This window comes from Pongo abelii, chromosome 6 (genome assembly GCF_028885655.2).
Source record: "Pongo abelii isolate AG06213 chromosome 6, NHGRI_mPonAbe1-v2.0_pri, whole genome shotgun sequence".
Classification (NCBI taxonomy): Eukaryota; Metazoa; Chordata; class Mammalia; order Primates; family Hominidae; genus Pongo; species Pongo abelii.
In genome coordinates this window covers 29,399,293-29,421,901 of record NC_071991.2, presented here as the reverse complement: position 1 = coordinate 29,421,901, position 22,609 = coordinate 29,399,293, and positions in this window count along the sequence as shown.

Below are 22,609 nucleotides of genomic sequence, written 5' to 3'. Positions count from 1 at the left end.
TCACCCAAGTAGGAAAGACTACAAGAGGAGTAGATATGAGGACAGATGTCAGTAGTCCAATGTTGGACCTGAGAAGTGTGTGATACCCAATAGCTAACCAAAGAGAGATGTCAAGTAGGCAGGTTGACAGGAGGTCTGGAATTAGGAAGAGAAATCTGAGCTGGAGACATACATTTGGAAATCACTAGCATATACACAGTAGAAAAAGTCATGAGAAAGAAGATCGAGGACAGAGCCCTGGGAAACAACAATGTGCAAAAAGCGAAAGATGAGGAGGAGCAAGAAAAACAGACCATAATGGATGGACTAGAAAGGCAGGTGGAAAAGCCAGATGAGGGAATGAGGTCCTGAAAGCCGAGTGAAGACGCTGTCATGGAGGAGAGTGTCCTCCATTAGGTTGCTGACAGGTTAAATAAAATATTTATTTAATAAAATAAAATAAATATTGCTGACAGGTTAAATAAAATAAGGTGTAAGAAAAGAATGCCTAGATTTATTAGAGAGAAGATTAGTGATAACCTTAAGAAAAACAACTTTGGAGGAGTGGTGGGATTGAAGACTACTGGCATGAAATCAAAAATGAATGGAAAAAAAATTGAGTCTGTGAGTGTAGACAGTTCTTTCAAGGACATCACGAGTGTGGATTATCTAATTTTCTTCTTGTTTAGCTGTAGTTTTCAAATTTTATATAACAATTACATATTTTATTAAATATTTTTAAGGTTTTAAAAACACATAATAATTTTAAACAATTATATATTTTCAAGGTTTTTAAAACTACACATATATGGCATTTAAAAATGCCAGACTGAAATATATTAAATAATAAATTCATAAACTTATAGCACTAAAAGTCCCCCTGAACATTTCTAGATTACATAAATTGATTATCATTTTGTTCATGCCTATACATAAAAACCAAGGAATACTAAAAGTTTCAAGGGGAGTATTTCTTGCTTGATAAATATAAGCCAATTCTAAAACAGTTGATACTCATCAAATATATAAAGTAACTGGTCACGGTAAAATACTATTTTATTAACAGGAATAAAAGGGGACAAATCCAGAAAATAATCTTATTTTATAAAAAATTTTTTTTAAAATCATATGAAGGCACTGTTGAAAAATATGGTGAGGTGCATACTGAAATATATTCTCTTTTCAAAGGAAGGATAATGGCATACATGCAGTGTACTTTTACAAAGAGGATTCACTGCATTAGCAGCACCTTCCTTTTAGCACAAGGGTCAGCAATTCAGCACTGTTGGCCAAATCCAGCCCACTTCCTGTTTTTATAAGTACAGTTTCTTGGAACACAGCCACGCTTATTCACTTTGTAGTCCATAAAGGCAATTAGCCGGGTGTGATGCTGCACATCTGTGGTCCCAGCTAGTAGACAGGCTGAGGTGGGAGGATCCCTGGAGCCCAGAAAGTCAAGGCTGCAGTGAGCCATGATCATGCCACTGGACTCCAGCCTGGCCAATAGAGTGAGACCCTGCCTCAAAAAGATAAACATAGTCCATAGAGCCTAAAATACTTACTAACTGGCTCTTTGAGGAAAAAGCTGGCCAACTCCTGCTTTAGTAGATCAAAAATCCTTTGATGTATTTTAACAAGTTTTACCCAATACACTAAAACGTTTCTATGGAATATAGATCCTCATGTGTAATCCCTTGGGAATATTCAGATTCAGGGTCCAATATTTCAGGACTCAGGCACTGAGAACAAAAAGCCAAAATTTTATTACTAACAATCTTGTTGTTAACAAGGTTCAGTGTCTATGTGGCATGTGGCCTCCATTTGCAACACAGCAGATATTATAAGAATTCTAACCAAACTGTCTTCAGATGTGTCGTCAAACTAAATGCTTTGAATACATGTTAATTGTGAAATAATCAGTACACTCTAGATCTAACCTCATTTTTAAAAAAATGGTTGCATACTCCATTATTTTCTGGGTATGAAAACTGAGCTATTTCCGATTGATAAGGATTTAGACTAGCTCCAACTTTTTGATGTAATAATGCTATAATAAATGTCCTTATTCATAAGTATATATGTAACATATCTATACAAATATCCTTAACATACATATATATCCTTAATATGTTATATATATATATGTGTGTGCTTGTGTGTGTATTAGCCTTGAGTGTTATGTAGTATAGGTAGTAAGTGTCCTTAACATGTTTGTGTGTGTACACAAGTCATGTTCCTGTAGAGTCTAGCCCTAGAAGTGAAGTTGTTAGGTTAAAGGAATGACATATCTGAAATTTTGATACATGCTACTAAATTAATGTTCAAAATGTATGTACCAACAGTCTATGAAAATGTCTTTTTCAATGAGATCATATCCTTTGAAGCAACATGGATGGAGCTGGAGGCCATTATTTTAAGGAAACTAACACAGGAACGGAAATTTGAATACTGCATATTCTCACTCATTAGTGGTGGCTAAACAATGAGAACACAGGGACACAAAGTGGAGAACACAGGGACACAAAGTGGAGAACACAGGGACACAAAGTGGAGAACACAGGGACACAAAGTGGAGAACACAGGGACACAAAGTGGAGAACACAGGGACACAAAGTGGAGAACACAGCGACACAAAGTGGAGAACACAGGGACACAAAGTGGAGAACACAGCGACACAAAGTGGAGAACACAGGGACACAAAGTGGAGAACACAGCGACACAAAGTGGAGAACACAGGGACACAAAGTGGAGAACACAGGGACACAAAGTGGAGAACACAGGGACACAAAGTGGAGAACACAGCGACACAAAGTGGAGAACACAGGGACACAAAGTGGAGAACACAGGGACACAAAGTGGAGAACAACAAACACTGGGGCCTACTTGAGGGTGGAGGGTGGGAGGAGGGAGACGACCAAAAAACTACCTATCAGGTATTATGCCTATTATCTTGTTGATGAAGTCATCTGTACCCCAAATCCCCATGATACAGTTTACCTATCTAACAAAACTGCACATATAACCCTGAAGTCAGATGGGGCATGAAATGACATGGCAAAAAAAATAAATGTTCACAAGAAAAGAAAAGAAAATGCCTTTTCCCTCACATTTGCCAATACTGGTTATTATTTTTCAAATAAATTATCAACGACTGGAAAAAGTGGTAACTCATTGTTTGCTGATCGGCATTTTTCTGATTACCAGGCAAGATTGAATATCCCAGTAAAAGTATGAAATTTGTTCATCATGGATATTAGCCCAAATTAAGATTAGTTTTATAGCACGTAAGTATCTCCTGTTAAATGTTGCCATAGGCTTACCTTTGATACTTCTCATTCTCTGTCCTAGGAAATTGCTGATTTTCAGGTTTTTCACTCTTTCTTTGTGGAATTAGTCCATCAACACCATTGCCAGCAGCATCAGCCAAGTTTTCTGATAATCTCATGTTGTTACTTCCATGCTTCTTCATTTCTCCTTCAACCTTAAGTGGAAGTTTGATATTAGGGGTGGTTATTACTTTCTAAATTCTGGGCTGAAAATGTAAGAAAATAATTCCTTTAGGCATATACAGAGGTGAGAAAGTAAAGTCAAGGCATCGTCTTTTATGTTTTAACATCGCTGAATGCTTGTATTTTGAAATAACAAGAATAATGACAGACGATACCTCAGAATACAAAAGTGATTCTATGTCTCCCTCTTCTTATCCCAATGTGGATGTCGTATCTATAAAATGTTATTCACAAATATATTCATGAGAACATTTATCACTGTGCATTTCATAATAAATACGTATACAAGTCTGTCTCCATTAATGAAAATTTCAATAAAATAAAAGTAATAACAAGAACACTTTCAGAGGGTTGAAGTATAATAGTTTCAGAAAGAAGGTGTTAGAATGAAGAAAGACAGGAAAATTATTTAAAAGAAATAAATATGATATTTGGGTCTATCTACTTTAATGGTTTTTTAATAACAGCATTTAAGCACAGGAAAATTCTCAGAGATATTCACACTAACTTACCACTTCTACCGTCTTTGTGAACAAAATGTAAATTTGACGTTACTGGTTTGCTCTTGTGGAACACTTTCAATAACATCAATATCATTTTGTCTTTTTGCACTTGCTGATTTAGTTATTTCTTCCTATGAAAAACAAACCAAAAAGCTTTGAAAAACATTGTATTTATTCACCCACCCACTCAATCAGTCAACCAGTAAGACAACAAACATTCACTCTGTCTGCTGAATCATAGGCAATATCCTGGGAGAAGCTGAAAACATATATAGAAGAGACTCTTCCTTAATATTTGAGTAGGGGTAGAGATATATGGAAACAAACAAAAACAAAACAGTATAATTCACTAGTTCTACAACTGAAGTTAATAATGGACAGTAAGGGCTCAAAGAAAACAATGGTTGGTTATACCTGGGAAATTCCAGAAATGCTGCAAAGATAGGGCCTATTTTGAAAGAAGGACAAAGTGCAGAGAGTGAGGATGTGAAGGGTTTCTAGACAGGGCAGTATGAGCAAAGGTATGAGGCATGAAATGAGAAATGACATGGCAAATGAGGGGTGTTAAAGTAATCCAGGAAAACTGGAACCTAGTCAGAGGGAGTGAGATGGAGAAATAAAATGGGAGAATCAGGCCAAACCACAAAAGATATGTGCCATGCTAGAATGTGAACTTCCCCATCATGTAATGGGGATCCACTCATAAACAGATGAGTTACAGCATCATAAAATATCTTAGAAAGGCCACCCTGGCAGCATTGTAATGATTACTGAACATGGCATGGGATGGGGGAGGGACAAAACTAGACAAGAGTATTTCAAAATGATGGGTCAGAGTGAATTATAGCAGTGAGATATGAAAAATGGTAAGCAGGTGGAAAAAGTATAACTTGTGAGTGACTGGACTGGTGATTTGAGGGAGTGCTGGAATGCAAGATTTTTCCTGTTTCAATGTTTCAGTTCTATTTACTAGATGTTACTTCCTAGAATGGGAAAACCAGATGACAGAGCAGACTACAAAAAGTCAGGAGAAGGTCAAGGACAATGTCTTCAGTGTGGGACAAGTCAAGTTGAGGCACCCAGGGTGTAGGAGTGGGTGACCTTACTTGGGAAAAGCATATGGTGTTAAGAAAAGAAATACTTGTAAAATATACTGAACTGGTAGAATTAACTCATGAAAACCTATACACAAGTCTGAAATTTTGAAAATGGAAAGAAGAGGAGGGAAATAACATGAGATTCAATTTCTCAATTACATATTTCAACATTTGTTTCAAGGATATAAAATATACTTGTTTTAATATATGCTAATATTTTTGGAATATTATGGTCATATACATTTTATATTGAATGAAAAGATTTCATCCTAAGACCTCAATTCAAAATTCTGCAAGAACACTCCTTTTTTAAAAATTAATTTTTAAAGTTTTACATTGTAAGAGAGAAAAGCTTTTGTGATTATAGAATTATGAGGCATTTTTAGGTACTACTATGATGTAAGAAAGAAATGTAAATCCTATTTTCAAAATCAAATGGTTTTCTCATTCCCCTGTAAACATACTAATAGTTCTAATTTCCCATTGACACCATATAGAATGGTAGTTAAAAGTTGGAGAAAGGATCTAGTACAAAAAAACAAAGCTATGATTATCCCAATTGATGACTTAAAAGTTTTTACACACATCAATCATTGTCAAGCAGGACCCAAAGGAAAATCATCAAGTATGCTAACGTACATGGGGAAATACAGATATATAACAGAGATTTTTGTTCATAATATATCCCTAATAATACTCTACAATTAGTTTGCTGTAAATATTTCTCTAAGAGCTTAATTTTATACCATAAAACAATACATTCAAGTATTTAAACATGGTCATCTACAACTACCTGAAAGATGGACCATTATTACTACAGAGAGGGAGAGAGAAATGGAAAAAGAAATGTTCCATAAACTTTCCACTTGGAGAAATAATTAGTAATCATAATTCTAAAGAGTAATCTATGGCTTGAAAAGATATATTTAGTAGAACATGGGTTGGGGTTTAAAAAGTTTAAAAATTTTAAATCTAAAATCCTAACCTAAGCTTATAGTTGGACGATACTGCAAAGTATACTGTAACCCTCTTTCCTATTTGATGACATATTTCTTTCTTATTTATGACATATTTTCCCAATATAACTCATCTGAATTTATACATCCTAAACATTGAAAGGGACTATACATTTAAGCCATACTTTAGAAATGCCATAGATTTAATTATTAGGTATGTATCTCATGTTAATTGTAACATTCCATCATATAGAAATCCTTTTGTCTGTTCAAGTATTCACATTACAAAATATTAAAATGCTTCTTACAGGCAAGACTTTATTCTAGCTACTCCAGGATATAAACAGGTGTGTTTCCTAACCTCCAGTAGCTTATACTAATGCAGGGGCTTTAAAGTGATTATTTAAATAACTAAATACAGAGACTTCTTACATTCTTACATTTGGAGTTTTTAAATGTGATACAAAGATTTTGAGTGTAAATCTGTAACAAGTATGATGCAAAAAAATTCTGAGATTAAAGCCTTACCCTATGGTTATTAACAGTCTCTGCTTCTAGAACTGGTTGTTATTTTGGGCAAAGCATGTCCTAGCCCATTAGTCCAAATTCTTCAATTTGAGGAGTTTTAAGTATGTTCTTAATTAAGTGACTTAGAAAACACAATGGAATCCCTTTATAATGTACATTTGGAGAAAGAAAATTTACATTTCTAAATTTCCACAATTTTTTTTTTTGTATGAGAGAAGCAGTGTTGCTATGTTGGCCAGTTTGGTCTCGAATGCCTTGGCTCAAAAAATCCTCCCCTAAAACTCCCAAGTGGCTGAGATTGCAGGCCCGTACCACAATACTCAACTAAATTTTCACAATTTCTAATATTAGTCTAATTACAGAACCAATGATAGAAATAGGGAAACAATGCTATTCTAAGAAGTGTATGATACCAAAATACTAACTGTCTAAAAAAAAAAGAAACTATATGCTATCTGCTGTACAGTTTTGGAACTAAAATGCACCAGGGAGAGTCCATGATTACTATGATAAGAATTTATTTAGGTATAAGTATTATAAAAGTCATGTTAGTATGAATTTAAAAGTCACAGGGAGCATACTTATCCAAATAAAGCCTGACCACATTTCAAATTTCCTGTATTGTGAGAAAGCTTAGCCAAATATAACTTTTCTGTCACAATATAATCATTTTCCAGCACATTCTTTTTCTCACCCACACACCCTCTTAGTATTTAACAATCTATTATTTACCAAAGTACAATTTTTACAAATTCAATTATATTTCTTTAAAATGCTTTTCTGTAACCAACATTCCATTACAAACATAAAACAATGACAGGTTGACCACTGCTAAATTTTAAGAGTAAATTATATAGAAAACTAGATTCATAATGAGAAAATTAATTTCACATGTGAGCACTTTACCTTGCTATCACAATCACGGTCTTCCTTAGCTGATGTAGGCTGTAAATCATTGATCGCCTGTTTGCCGGAAAGCCTTTAGAGCAAAAATATACAACAAAAATGAGTGTGTTCATTTCTTTAAAAAAGTAATTTGCGGGTCCATACCTGAGTGTCACCTCCAGAAAAACAGAAATAGAAACAAATCTGGTGACAGACCAGCTATCTGTGTATTAATGTTGCTTAAGAAAATTAAAATTTGGCCTCTGTTGTAGATTTTAGTTACTTATTTCTATTTCCACCTCTCCCAATCTATGAAATAGTCAATAAAGACCCACACGTAGTTCCATAACAAATCATGGCAGCCAATACACTGGCATAGTCTGAGAATAATTTGTCTTCACAAATTGTATGTCCTACAGGCTGAGATGAAAATCCAATTAATTGCTGACATAATTTTTGACACCTGAACTGGAACAAGCCTGATAATCTAAAACAAGGTAGAAAAATATAGTGTCTCCTCTTCTTCATTTATTTCTGGTTCAGACTAATCTGTGTCACTCAAAAATGGCAGCCTGGGTTCTTCAGCACGGAAATCACTTAAGAAGGCCTCACTGCGGGCCAGGTGCAGTGGCTCACGCCTGTAATCCCAGCACTTTGGGAGGCTGAGACAGGTGGATCACGAGGTCAGGAGATCGAGATAACCCCCGTCTCTAATAAAAATACCAAAAAATTAGCTGGGCGTACTTGGGAGGCTGAGGCAGGAGAATGGCGGAGCTTGCAGTGAGCGGAGCTTGCAGTGAGCCGAGACCACGCCACTGCACTCTAGTCTGGGCGGGAGGCGGAGCTTGCAGTGAGCCGAGATCGCACCACTGCACTCTAGCCTGGGCGACAGAGTGATACTCTGTCTCCAAAAAAAAAAAAAAAGAAAAAAGAAGGCCTTAGTGCTTACCTTTACCCTAAAACACTACAAGGAGTCCCTTGAAACATTTGAAATACTTGAAAGCTAAATATATGAAAGTCAGAGGACAAATGTCTATGTTGTTATTAAAAATATTCTTCTCAGAAATATTGAAACATTAAAAATTATAAAATCCTAGTATTTTCCCTATATAGGTCCTGTCCTATTCAAGTTCACATAAACTAGCAAGTCCTTAACAACATTTATAGGCACTCAGATACCTAAAGAGAGAGACTGCTGAAAAAACACAGTCCTGGTAGTTGTACAGCTCTATGTCCCTAACTACTATTAAGTACTATCTAAATATCTTCCTTCCTTTTAGATTCCTCTTCTGCAAGATTCTATGGCAGTCTCCAACCTTTACATCTTCAGCCAATGGAAGCACAAATTCCTAAAAGCATGGGCTCAAATAACCAAGAGTAGGAGCTATTTCCTTGCTCCTGGAAAACAAGCTAAATGCAGTCTGTCATCTGACCCCAGCAGGTAACAGATTCAACTACCCAACTGAACCTCCATGACTGGTTTGACAGCCAATCCTACCCCTGCCCTAGTCTGCATGGACATGGGAAAAAGTCAGTAGACTGGAAAAAGAAATAGAGGTGAGGGGACACTTGCCCTGGGCCACAGATCTGTCAAGTACAGCAAACTCTAGTCCCCTAGTACTTGAGGGGCTCTCAGCCACTCCTCTGTAAGTTGCAATGAAAGTAGATGATACGACAGTCCTCTCTGCTGTGCAGACTCTTCACAGTGACTCAAATTCTTTTACCATCATTCAATAGAAACTCTGAAGTTTGTCAGCTGCTCCAATTAAACAACCAAAAAAGCGGCCACTCGTTTGCGACTCCCTTGAACCTCTTATTTTAATATGCCTTTCTAGATAACTCCCAACATCCTGTGCCCTTTCTTTCTAAAATCTATCAAACTTGTCATAAACCCCAATATTCTGACCTCTTTTCTAAAATCCTTATTCCTACCTAACTCAGTGTTCTCTTCAAACTAGGCCTTCCCCTACTCCTTTCATTCCTATCCTCTTCCATTGGGTTCATCAGTTGATTCCATTCTTTTCCTCTTCCACTGTGTTCACTATTCCCACCTTCCCTCTCTATTATTAAAATGCGCACTGACAGGATGATGAAGAAGGGAGAGGACTGGGCTTTCAAAGGAGTTCAAATCTCATTTCCGCCACTTCCTGTATCCAAATAAGTCACTTTAACCTCCTTAAGTTTCAGGTTCTCCATCTGAATAACCACTTGACCAGAATGTTAAACATAGGTTTAAGTACTAGAGGTTATTTTGATTAGCCACTAAGATTCCTTAAAATTCTGAAATTCTATATGCTTTTGATTCTGTCTACAGAAAAAAAAAAAAAAAAGGAACACTTAGCTGGCAGAAATGGAAAAAATAATAGAACAAAAGACATCCCAAGAAAAGTGAAGAAGAAAGTTAAAAACTCAAGAGAAGATTATAAAAACTAATGGAAGAAGAAAAAAGTCTCTAGGGAAAAAAGCTTCATGGAACTAGGCAGAGTAAACTAATGGGAAAATTAAACCGGGAAGTCTAAGTACAGAAATCACCTAGACATAGCCTCTAAATAGACGATAAATATAATTAACATGACACAGATATGTAAATATGGATATGTAACATAACATGGATATGTAGATATCTTTCACTTAAAATAATTCTTACAATAAGTCTCTAAAACTTGCCTGGTCTTGCTTATGTAAAACCTATGGTTCTGTGGCCGTAGCTAAATGAGATCTGCCCTAAAATCTTTGATGGTAAAAACAAGTTGCTGGTTAGCACTGAAATTGCCAAAACTATATAGAACAAACTCTTGAACTAATCAGACTTCTAAGGAAAACTGTCAATCAGAGTTAATATATAACTAAATGTGACTTTCTGAATTAATCTGATTTGGACCTGTACCTTGATCCCAGAGATACACAGGTCTATCAGGTCTCTACTCTTGTTCTATGAGTCAGCTAATTGTTAATTATAGGATCAGGGGCCAAATAACCTCTCTGAACCACAGTTGCCTGATTAGTAAAAAGTAGGTTGTAATTGCACAGACACTTTGCAAAGCTGTTGTGATGACTATATGGAATGAGTTAGGCACATAATATGATGTGTCATTTTGAGTGCACAACAGGGTGCAATAATCAACAGATGTTCGTTTCTTTTCCTTCTATTCCCTTAGTTAACAGATAAATATTTAAAATCTGTAAATCCTACCTGATTACAGAGTCTTCAGAACTCCCATCCACTGTTAATGAAAAAAGTAAAATACCTTTTAAATCAACAATAGAAAAACATAGAATACTTAAAGCATAAAAGTGCCTGGTAGGCTGAGGCTGAAGGATCACTTGAGGAGCCCCGAAGTTTGAGAACGGGCTGGACAACAGAGCAAAACTCTACCTTTATTTTTAAAAACCGTGCACACTTTTCTGCATGCTTTAGACTTTGTTTTTTAAAAAGGCATAAGACTGATGCTTTGTTACAAAGTATTCCTTTGGGACCATACCTGGAGATTAAACTAGAATATTAATTATACTATTGGTAGGAAATTAATGCATTAAGAACTCTTACTGCCCCTTCTTTGCATTATGAAATGCAAGGAAGAATGGGAATTATCAAAATGTGGTCCTTAAAAGGAACTGCTGTGTCCAATTATAATCCTAAATGAACCCTATCAGTCTCACTGGTATCAATAACAAAATCTGTATCATAAGCTAACAGTGTCAAATGTAGCATGATTTCTGGACTAATGGACTAGGAGCAGTTAGAAGAGCATGCACAGTAACACCCCCTTACCCATTTTATGTGTGGAAGAAAAAAATGACCACAATGTATTTTTTCTCTGCTCTCAAAGTACAACAATAACAAACACAGAAGACTTCTGTGACCAAATGAGGGGAAGACTTTTCCGCACCAACAAGCAATCAATCAATCCTGCAGCAGACACCAGCTGGGGGTCCTCTAAATCAATTCCTCACAAGTTGAGGGTGCAGTCCCCAAGGCCGCCCCCTCCCCTCACCAGTCACAATTCTGGGCCTCCAGAATGCCTAACTTCAAGCTATGGTTCCCATGACCTCTCCTTGGGTTTCATTAATTTGCTAGAGCAGCTCACAGAACTTAGAGAAGCAAAAAAAATTTGCATTTCCTGGCTATTACAAAGAACGTTACCAAAAATACAGACAAAGAGTTGCACAGGGCCAGGTTTGGGGAAGGGGTGTAGAGTTTCATAACCTTAGAGGGTGCACCACCCTCCAGAAACCTCCATTTATTCAGGTATCTGGAAGCTCCCTGAACCCAATCCTCTTGGGTTTGTATGGAAGCTTCATTACACAGGAATGGCTGATTAAATCACTGGTCATCAGTGATCAGCTTAATCTTCAGTTCCTCTCCCCTCCCAGGAGGCTGGAAGTTCAAATCCTCTAATCATGCCTTAATCTTTCCGGTGACCAGCCCCTATCCTGAAGCTGCTTAGCCATCAGTCAATTATTAGCATACAAAAAGACATCACTTTGGAGATTCTAAGGATTTTAGGAGTTGTATGCCATGAAATGGAACTGTTAAAGCGAACTAAATGTGACCTGAGAAGGACTCCTTACTTCTGTATTTGAGTCCTTGTGGATGAACCGGAACCTAGCTTAATAGGTAGACAAGATTAAAAACCTAATTTAGGAGTATGTGCCTGTAACAATAACTGAGTCTTGGCCAATCCCAGCAGCCAAACCTCAGCCATTCATACACCGCTGAGTGTTTGAACTGTGTTCAAACAAGGCAAACACCAACCTGTAACCAATCCACTGTTCTGTACTGGACATCATTTCCTTTTTTTTTTTTTTTTGCCTACAAATCTTCTTCTACCATGTGACTGTGCTGGAGTCTCTGTGAATCTGCCGTGATTCTGGGGGCTGCCTGATTCACAAATTGTTCATTGTTCCATTGAATTCCTTTAAATTTAATTCAGCTGAAGTTTTTCTTTTAACAGAGTTGAAGACCAAATATGTATTTCATGGTATCACATCTGTGGTTTTGCTTTCTGTGGTTTCAGTTACCCATAGTCACTCATGATCCATAAATATTAAATGAAAAGTTTGGAAATAATAAGTTTTAAGTTGCATGCCGTTCTGAGTAGTGTAAAATCTTCAGCCATCTCAATCCATCCCAGCCAGGGCATGAATCATCATTTTGTCTAGTGCATCTACATTGTATATGCTATCTACCCGTTAGTCATTGGCAGGTCTTCTCCTGACATCCAACCATCAGTATCATCAAGGCTCAATAATCCAGGATCACCCAAAGCAGATAATCCTTCTCCTGAAGGTCAATAGTAGCCTAACACTACATCACAATGCCTATGCCATCTCATTACAGAGGCACTGTATCACCACACATCATCAACAGAATAAGAGTGAGTACAGTGCAAGAAAATATTTCAAGGAACTATATTCACAAAACTTATTTATAGTATATTGTTATGATTGTTGTATTTTATTATCTATTGTTAAGTTCATACTGTGCCTAATTTATAAATCACGCTTTATTATAGACATATCTGTATAGGAAAAAACATTGCATATATAGGGCTTGGTACTATCCACAGTTTCAGGCATTTGCTGGGGGTTTTGGGATGTATCCCCTGTGGATAAGGGAAGACAACTGGACTTATTTTGTTGTGACACAACAAAGCTTCTCCAGTTCTTCAGTTAAAACTGTTCAGTTTAGAATAAAACATCCTGTCACGAGGAAGCTAGGTCCATGAGCACTGTACTATGTTTTATGGCAAAACATAGGAAATAGACCAGGGACAAAGATTCTTGCAAAGACTTTTCAGTTGCCAGTGGAGAAGATCTCAAGGGAGATCACTGTACTCACTATTGCTAATACTCTCCTGGGGAAAATGCTGGTTAAGTTTACTTAGTTCTGGCTATTTTCTCTGCCCTATGTATGCCACAAACGAGGCTCAAATTTGCCTGCCATTTCACTCCTATGGAAAAGAACCACTGGAAAGATCATTCCCTTAAGAGCTTATCCATTCACTCAGAAGCATACCACTTATTCAGAGAGAAGCTTAAGAAGAAACACTGAAGAGGTGGTGGCAAGTTGCCAGGGAGTACTATCTGATGTGAAAAATATATATGAACAGAACTATCAACTCACTCAAGCTACTAGAATGTGCCAACAGTTGTCACTCTCTCCAGTGGAAGAAAAAAGTTCTTTCGCACTTCATGTAAAGCAAACACTGTGACTCTCTGGGCATTTCTCATGACAGAGAATCTAGTTGTAGGTGAGCCATGTCATAATAATATAGACTCTTTTCAAACTCGTATCTCAAAGGAAGACAATCAGTGAGGAATGTATTTATCCACCTGTAGTATTCACTGCCTAGTCTTATTTTCAACTGCAAGGCATGAAGATTTTATAAAGTACGAACTCTTAAGATTGTCCCTTTTCATTCATAGAAAGTCTATCTGGACCCATCTCGTAGAGCAGGATGGTCTGTAGTGCTGAATGATGTCATTTTTGTCAACCCTATTATGTGGCAAATGTCTATAAAAATCATGCTCCCCCTCCCCCTCCCCCTCCCCCTCTCCCTCTCCCTCCTTTCTTCGGTCTCCCTCTCCTTCTTTTTTCCGTCTCCCTCTGTTGCCGAAGCTGAACTGTACTGCCGTGATCTCGGCTCCCTGCAACCTCCCTGCCTCAGGCTCCTGTGACTCTCCTGCCTCCGCCTGCCAAGTACCTGGGATTGCAGGCGCACGCTGCCACACCTGAATGGTTTTTGTATTTTTGGTGGAGACAGGGTTTCACCGTGTTGACTGGGCTGGTCTCCAGCTCCTGGCCTCGAGTGATCTGCCTGCCTCGGCCTCCCGAGGTGCTGGGATTGCAGACGGAGTCTCGCTCACTCAATGCTCAATGGTGCTCAGGCTGGAGTGCAGTGGCGTGATCTTGGCTCGCTACAACCTCCACCTACCAGCCTCCTGCCTTGGCCTCTTAAAGTGCTAAGATTACAGCCTCTGCCCTGCCGCCACCCCGTCTAGGAAGTGAGGAGCGTCTCTGCCTGGCTGCCCATCGTCTGGGATGTGAGGAGCCCCTCTGCCCGGCCACCCATCGTCTGGGATGTGAGGAGCCCCTCTGCCCGGCCGCCCCATCTGGGAAGTGAGGAGCGCCTCTGCCCGGCCGCCATCCCGTATAGGAAGTGAGGAACGTCTCTGCCCGGCCGTCCATCCTCTGGGATGTGAGGAGCGCCTCTGCCCGGCTGCCCCGTCTGGGAAGTGAGGAGCGCCTCTGCCTGGCTGCCACCCCGTCTGGGAGGAAGTGAGGAGCGCCTCTGCCCGGCCGCCCTGTCTGGGAGGAAGTGAGGAGTGCCTCTGCCTGACTGCCACCCCGTCTGGGAGGAAGTGAGGAGCGTCTCTGCCCGGCCGCCCCGTCTGGGAAGTGAGGAGCACCTCTGCCCGGCCGCCCCGTATGGGAGGTGAGGAGTGCCTCTGCCCGGCCGCCCCGTCTGGGAGGTGAGGAGCGCCTCTGCCTGGCTGCCACCCCGTCTGGGAGGAAGTGAGGAGCGTCTCTGCCCGGCCGCCCCATCTGGGAGGTGAGGAGCGCCTCTGCCCGGCCGCCACCCTGTCTGGGAGGAAGTGAGGAGCGTCTCTGCCCGGCCGCCCCGTCTGGGAGGTGAGGAGCGCCTCTGCCCGGCCGCCACCCTGTCTGGGAGGAAGTGAGGAGCACCTCTGCCCAGCTACCCGGTCTGGGAGATGAGGAGCACCTCTGCCCGGCTGCCCCATATGGGAAGTGAGGAGCACCTCTGCCTGGCCACCCCGTCTGAGACGCGAGGAGTGCCTCTGCCTGGCCGCCACCCTGTCTGGGAGGAAGTGAGGAGCACCTCTGCCCGGCCGCCACCCCGTCTGGGAGGAAGTGAGGAGCGCCTCTGCCTGGCCGCCCCGTCTGGGAAGTGAGGAGCGCCTCTGCCTGGCCACCCCGTCTGGGAAGTGAGGAGCGCCTCTGCCTGGCCACCCCGTCTGGGAGGTGAGGAGCGCCTCTGCCGGGCCGCCACCCCGTCTGGGAGGAAGTGAGGAGCACCTCTGCCCGGCCGCCCCGTCTGGGAAGTGAGGAGCGCCTCTGCCCGGCCACCCCGTCTGGGAAGTGAGGAGTGCCTCTGCCCGGCCGCCATCCCGTCTGGGAAGTGAGGAGCGCCTCTGCCCACCCGCCACCCCGTCTGGGAAGTGAGGAGCGCCTCTGCCCGGCCGCCCAGTCTGGGAAGTGAGGAGCGCCTCTGCCCGGCCGCCCCGTCTGGGAGGTGAGGAGCGCCTCTGCCGGGCCGCCACCCCGTCTGGGAGGAAGTGAGGAGCACCTCTGCCCGGCCGCCCCGTCTGGGAAGTGAGGAGCGCCTCTGCCTGGCCACCCCGTCTGGGAAGTGAGGAGCACCTCTGCCCGGCCGCCACCCCGTCTGGGAGGAAGTGAGGAGCACCTCTGCCCAGCCGCCCCGTCTGGGAAGTGAGGAGCGCCTCTGCCCGGCCGCTACCCCGTCTGGGAGGAAGTGAGGAGCACCTCTGCCCGGCCTCCCCGTCTGGGAAGTGAGGAGAGCCTCTGCCCGGCCACCCCGTCTGGGAAGTGAGGAGTGCCTCTGCCTGGCCGCCACCCCATCTGGGAGGAAGTGAGGAGCGCCTCTGCCTGGCTGCCCCATCTGGGAAGTGAGGAGCGCCTCTGCCCACCCGCCGCCCCATCTGGGAAGTGAGGAGCGCCTCTGCCCACCCGCCGCCCCATCTGGGAAGTGAGGAGCGCCTCTGCCCACTCGCCACCCCGTCTGGGAAGTGAGGAGCGCCTCTGCCCGGCCGCCCAGCCTGGGAAGTGAGGAGCGCCTCTGCCCGGCCGCCCCGTCTGGGAGGTGAGGAGTGCCTCTGCCCGGCCGCCACCCCGTCTGGGAGGAAGTGAGGAGCACCTCTGCCCGGCCTCCCCGTCTGGGAAGTGAGGAGTGCCTCTGCCCGGCCACCCCGTCTGGGAAGTGAGGAGTGCCTCTGCCTGGCCGCCACCCTGTCTGGGAGGAAGTGAGGAGCGCCTCTGCCTGGCTGCCCCATCTGGGAAGTGAGGAGCGCCTCTGCCCACCCGCCGCCCCATCTGGGAAGTGAGGAGTGCCTCTGCCCACTCGCCACCCCGTCTGGGAAGTGAGGAGCGCCTCTGCCCGGCCGCCCAGCCTGGGAAGTGAGGAGCGCCTCTGCCTGGTCGCCCCCTCTGGGAAGTGAGGAGCGCCTCTGCCCGGCCACCCAGTCTGGGAGGTGAGGAGCGCCTCTGCCTGGCTGCCACCCCATCTGGGAGGAAGTGAGGAGCGTCTCTGCCCGGCCGCCCCGTCTGAGAAGTGAGGAGCGCCTCTGCCTGGCCGCCCCGTCTGGGAAGTGAGGAGCGCCTCTGCCCGGCCGCCCCCTCTGGGAAGTGAGGAGCGCCTCTGCCTGGCTGCCACCCCGTCTGGGAGGTGAGGAGCGTCTTTGCCCGGCCGCCCCGTCTGGGAAGTGAGGAGCGCCTCTGCCCGGCCGCCCCGTCTGGGAAGTGAGGAGCACCTCTGCCTGGCTGCCACCCTGTCTGGGAGGTGAGGAGCGTCTCTGCCCGGCCGCCCCATCTGGGAAGTGAGGAGTGCCTCTGCCTGGCTGCCACCCCGTCTGGGAGGTGAGGAGCGTCTCTGCCTGGCCACCCAGTCTGGGAAGTGAGGAGCGCCTCTGCCCGGCGGCCCCGTCTGGGAGGTGAGGAGCGCCTCTGCCCGGCCGCCCTGTCTGGGAGGTGAGGAGCGCCTCTGCCCGTCCGCCCTGTCTGGGAGGTGTACCCAACAGCTCCGAAGAGACAGCAACCATCGGGAGCGGGCCATGAGGACGATGGCGGTTTTGTTGAAAGGAAGCGGGGGGGGAAGTGTGGGGAAAGGAAGGAGAGATCAGATTGTTGCTGTGTCTGTGTAGAAAGAGGTGGGCATAGGAGACTCCAGTTTGTTCTGACTAGGAGAAGTTCTTCTGCCTTGGGATGCTGTTGATCTATGGCCTTTCCCCCAGCCCCCTGCTCTCTGAAACATGTGCTGTGTCAACTCAGGGTTAAATGGATTAAGGGCGGTGCGAGATGTGCTTTGTTAAACAGATGCTTGAAGGCAGCATGCTCTTCAAGAGTCATCACCACTCCCTAATCTCAAGTACCCAGGGACACAAACACTGCAGAAGGCCGCAGGGACCTCTGCCTAGGAAAACCAGAGACCTTTGTTCATGTGTTTATCTCCTGACCTTCTCTCCACTATTATCCTATGACCCTCCCATATCCCCCTCTCCGAGAAACACCCAAGAATCATCAATAAGTACTCATTAAAAAAAAAAAAAAGAGAGAAGGTGGCAAGGAAAAGGGAGACTGCATCTTTTCAAAAGGAAAACGTGATCTGCAAGAAGCAGTTTCTTTTTTAGATCATTATATATTTCCTTCAAAAACGTAAAGGTGTCCCGTAGTGTTCTTCACACTTCATTCATGACTTGTATCCTGTGGGGCATTTGTTAAATATACAAATTACCAGGCCTCTCTGCTGCAAATTCTGAGTCAGTAGGTAACAGTTGCAAGCCCAGGAATCTGTGTTTAACAAACTCCACATTCTTGTCTCCCCTCCCCGGAGGAAGTTTGAGAAATACAGCTAGGGAGCTGTGCATCTTGAATGTGGAGATGCTCAACTGGCCACCTGGGACCTTGTTAAATCCTGATTCTGATCTAGTAGGTCCGAGTTGAGGCCTGATAGCCCACACCTGTAACAGGCTTCCAGCTGCTGCTGGTGGTGGTGGTGCTGCTGCTGCTGCCTAGGGCCACGCTTATGAGTAGCAGGGTTGTAGTTATGCGGGGTCCACACCCTCAGCTGTAGCCTTAACTAAGTACACCGTGCTATTTAGAATCACTAAGCACTCTTGCTACCCACCACTCTCGCCAAGGCTGCTCTAAAGAGCGAATTTGAATGATTTCTTTCGTCTGGAAAAGCAAGGATGCCTCCTTTTGACAGCTCAAAATATTTTCTGTAAAATGCCTGGAGAAGAATAGTAGATATATTTTCTCCCAAAACAATGTTTTTTAAATCATTGGTAAGAAAGAATTCATTTCTCTAATAAACTGTGTAGCCCTGTGTGTTGAAAAAAAAATCATGCTTTCTCAGTATGGAAAACACATATCATCATATTCTACGACGATGAACAAAACAAAAAGAAAACAAAAGGACAAAAAACATCTTCAATGACTACTGCAATTACCATGGAATTTTAATTTTTTAATATTCAAATAGTTATCCACTTTATTATTCCAATACAGTGGAATTCCAGACTAGTCTGGAAAAAGCAAACTATGGAGACAGCAAAAAGATCAGTGGTTGCCAGGGGTTAGTGGGGGAGAGAGATGAAAAGGCACAGTACAGAGGATTTTTAGGGCCATAAAATGATTGTGTCTAGGATACTTACAAGGGTAGAAACATGTCATTATAGATTTCTCCAAGTCCAGAGAATTTACAACACCAAGAGTGAAACTTAATGTAAACTATGGACTTCGGGTGATGTGTCAATGTAGGCTCATCAATAACTCTAATGAACTTTGGTGGAGGACATTGATAATGGGGGATGCTGTGCATATGTGGGGGTCCATGGAGTATCTGGAAAACCTCTACCTTCATCTCAATTTTGCTGTGAACATCAACTACTCTAAAAAGTAAAGATTAATTTTAAAAAAGATATTCAATGAATTTGCTATTACTCTATATTATGAAAAGATATAGTCACCCTGAAAATTGCAAATCACTAAAGGTCAAAGAATTAATAACAGAATATGGATATTGTCTCCCAAACTGAATTATATGGAGCATGTATAGCTAATAATTTTAACTGTATACTTAAGCAAAAAATAATTGATAAAAATTATTAAATATTTTATCTTATTTTATAATTATAAACAGGGATTTAACACTGAATCAAAACAAGTCCATTCATGTAATTAAAAGACCATTTTTACTGTAATTTAAAATCAGAAATTAGTATGCTTATTTAACAATTTTACTGAAAGGTTAATCAGATAAGAAAGATTATGATTATCTAATATTGCCATGGCAATTCATATACAAATACCTGTAAAATATCCGCCAAATGTCAAAACCATAAGCATCATTACAACTCAGTATGAGTGATGCAACTGAAAACAGTACCATGTTATGTCATTATATTATTATTTGCTATTAAAATGAAATGCTAAGAACACCCCCAAATTACATCAGGGCCATAGCTGTTGTGTAGTAAAGGTTTCATACAGGAGGCAGGAGACTACCATCCTTAGAAAGGCCAGCTTACAAGGCTGGTCCTTGGCTGGTGTTTGGGACCTTGGATTTGGGAGGACCGCCACCATTCCCTAACTAAGAAGAGTGGCTCACTGTGCCTAAATGGCTTGTACAAACACTGTGGTATAATCTGCGCAGTTGCTTTTCTACTGGGAGCCCAGTATTTTGGTACTGTGAGGGAGAGGATGCCTATGTGACTAGGCTCCACTAAAAAACAAAACAAAACAAATCACAACACGCGGTTACTTGAGTCTCTAATGAGACTCTGGTACTGGTAGACAACATTGCACAAGTGTTGTCAAAATTTGAGGCTGGGGGAATTAGGCACATCCCAGGTGTGCTTTATTCAGGTAACTGGAATAATTGTTGAAAAAACGATACTATTAATGTATCTAATATAGTCATTATAGTCATCTAATATAGCCATTAGATAGTATGTTACTGTACTACTAATCACAGAGTTTTTTGGTTTTTTTTTTCTTTCTTTTTTTTGAGATGGAGTCTCACTCTGTCGCCCAGGCTGGAGTGTGGAGTGCAGTGGCGCGATCTCGGCTCACTGCAAGCTCCGCCTCTTGGGTTCACGCCATTCTCCTGCCTCAGCCTCCCGAGTAGGTAGGTGGGACTACAGGCGCCCGCCACCACGCCCGGCTAATTTTTTGTATTTTTAGTAGAGATGGGGTTTTACCGTGTTAGCCAGGATGGTCTCAATCTCCTGACCTCGTGATCCACCTGCCTCGGCCTCCCAAAGTGCTGGGATTACAGGTGTAAGCCACTGTGCCCACCCTAATCATAGAGTTCTATTTGCTTTTTAACTTTTTCTTAATTTCTTATAAAACTAGAAACAAGATTCACCTATTAAAAGCTGTTCTTGACAGAACAAGTCCAAAGTCAAAAAAATTGCACGCAAAATGTAGGATGAGTTATCCACTGATCCTCCATTAACGATCGACAAAACTTTTAACTTATTTGGGGTGGGGAAGGAAGTTATCTTACACACAGATGGTTAAAAGTGTGCTAATCCAATTGACCACATGTTCTAGTTAAATCACAGATTACCAATTTCTTAAGAAATGTAATACCAGAAAAGCATTTCACATTTAAACTATGTCAGATAAAATTATTTCTATCTGACCATACAGAGGACACTTAAATCTTGGCAGACCATCATAGGTGACACTGTCATTATGGTCCACATATAAAGAAGTTTATTTAGCATTACAAATGAATAAATACCAGATATACTTTAGGACAGACAGCCAATTCTTTTTAAAGGAAATAACACACATTTGTCAAACATATATACATTTCTCTTATACTATTAAAAGTGTGTTCTAAGAGTATTTTCTTTAGAGATGAAATTCAAAACAAAGTAGTAAAAGCAGAGATATCACAGGAGGGTAAATAAAAAAGAAATGAAAAGGAAAAGGGAGGAATCAGGTGCTGAATTCCCTACTGATGTCACCAGAATTCCCCAAAACACTGACAACTACTATATTTAGTATATCTTATGTTTTTCTCTGTGATATTGTATTAGTTTTCTGCAATAAAATATTTAAAGATGTCAGTTTCTCCACACTGCTGGTCTGTAAACTATTTCTGATCAAAACTTGAAATTCTGTTGAAACACGGCTGCATTATGATGATTCCGTGTCAGAGAAAGGATGTGTGCATCTGAGAGTGGCTTCCAGTCGTTGCTGCCAGATTTTTGTTTGGAAACACATCCAGAAGAGCATATCAAGAACATGAGTGCTAAAAAAGTATTTCCACAAAAACCAGGTGAGGAAGACCACACTTTTCCTGATACATGACCTTTAGGTTTTAAAAATTCTGGAAAAATGTTGGCATGTGAACTCACCAGTCTAGTTACAAAAAAGTTAGGTAGGATCCTGTTAGGTGGATTCTTCCATATTTGAACACCAGAAGTACCAATCATATAAATAGTAGACCTTACAACTCTAAAATTGTTCATTTGATAAAGGTACCATCAAGAGATTTTAAAAGGTCAATTCAATTTACTTTTTAGTAATCTTGTTTAATCAATATTCCCTCCTTGAAATTCTCACATTTTAAACAATTTTTTGTAACATTTCTCTCCTACTTTTTCTTTCTCTACCCACTGCTCAGTCTTCTTTACTAACTTCTTTTCCTCTGAGAAATGTTCCTATTCCCAGGTGGTTTCTGCTGATTCTACATCTTTCCCATTGTGGACAAGCTCCTTCAGACCTATGATTTTGCATAATAATTACAATAAGATTATTCAAAGTCTGCATCTCCACTGTCAAGCTTTACCCGGGTATAAATGCCAATTATCCAATTACCTATTAAAAATATACCATATGGATATTCCATTGAACTTGACATGCATAGAAAAAAATCAGGCATTCCTGCCGACCTGCTGCTCTTTGCTCTTCTGTATTCACCAGAAAATTTCCTACTCCTTCCTCATGTGTAGGTTAAATGGAGCGTATAACCTGGAAACCTGTGAATCATCTGAGGTTTCTCCCTATCTCACAAACTTTTCACATTCAGTAATCACTAAATCATATTGATTATACCTCTCTTTTGCCTCTGCTTTATATTCCCACTGCCACTGGGAATATAAACATTTTAAAAATATTTATATTTTATTTTTATATTTCCCAGTTAAACATGGGCTCTTAACTGATGGCTTTTATTTTAAAAACTCGCACCAACTATTAACGTTTTTTCTTTTTTCTTTTCTTTTTTTTTTGAGACAGAGTCTCACCCTGTCACCAAGTCTGGAGTGCAGTGGCACAATCTTGGCTCACTGCAACTTCTGCCTTCCAGTTTAAGTGATTCTCTCACCTCAGCCTCCCAAGTAGCTGGGACTGCAGGCGCGTGCCATCATGCCCA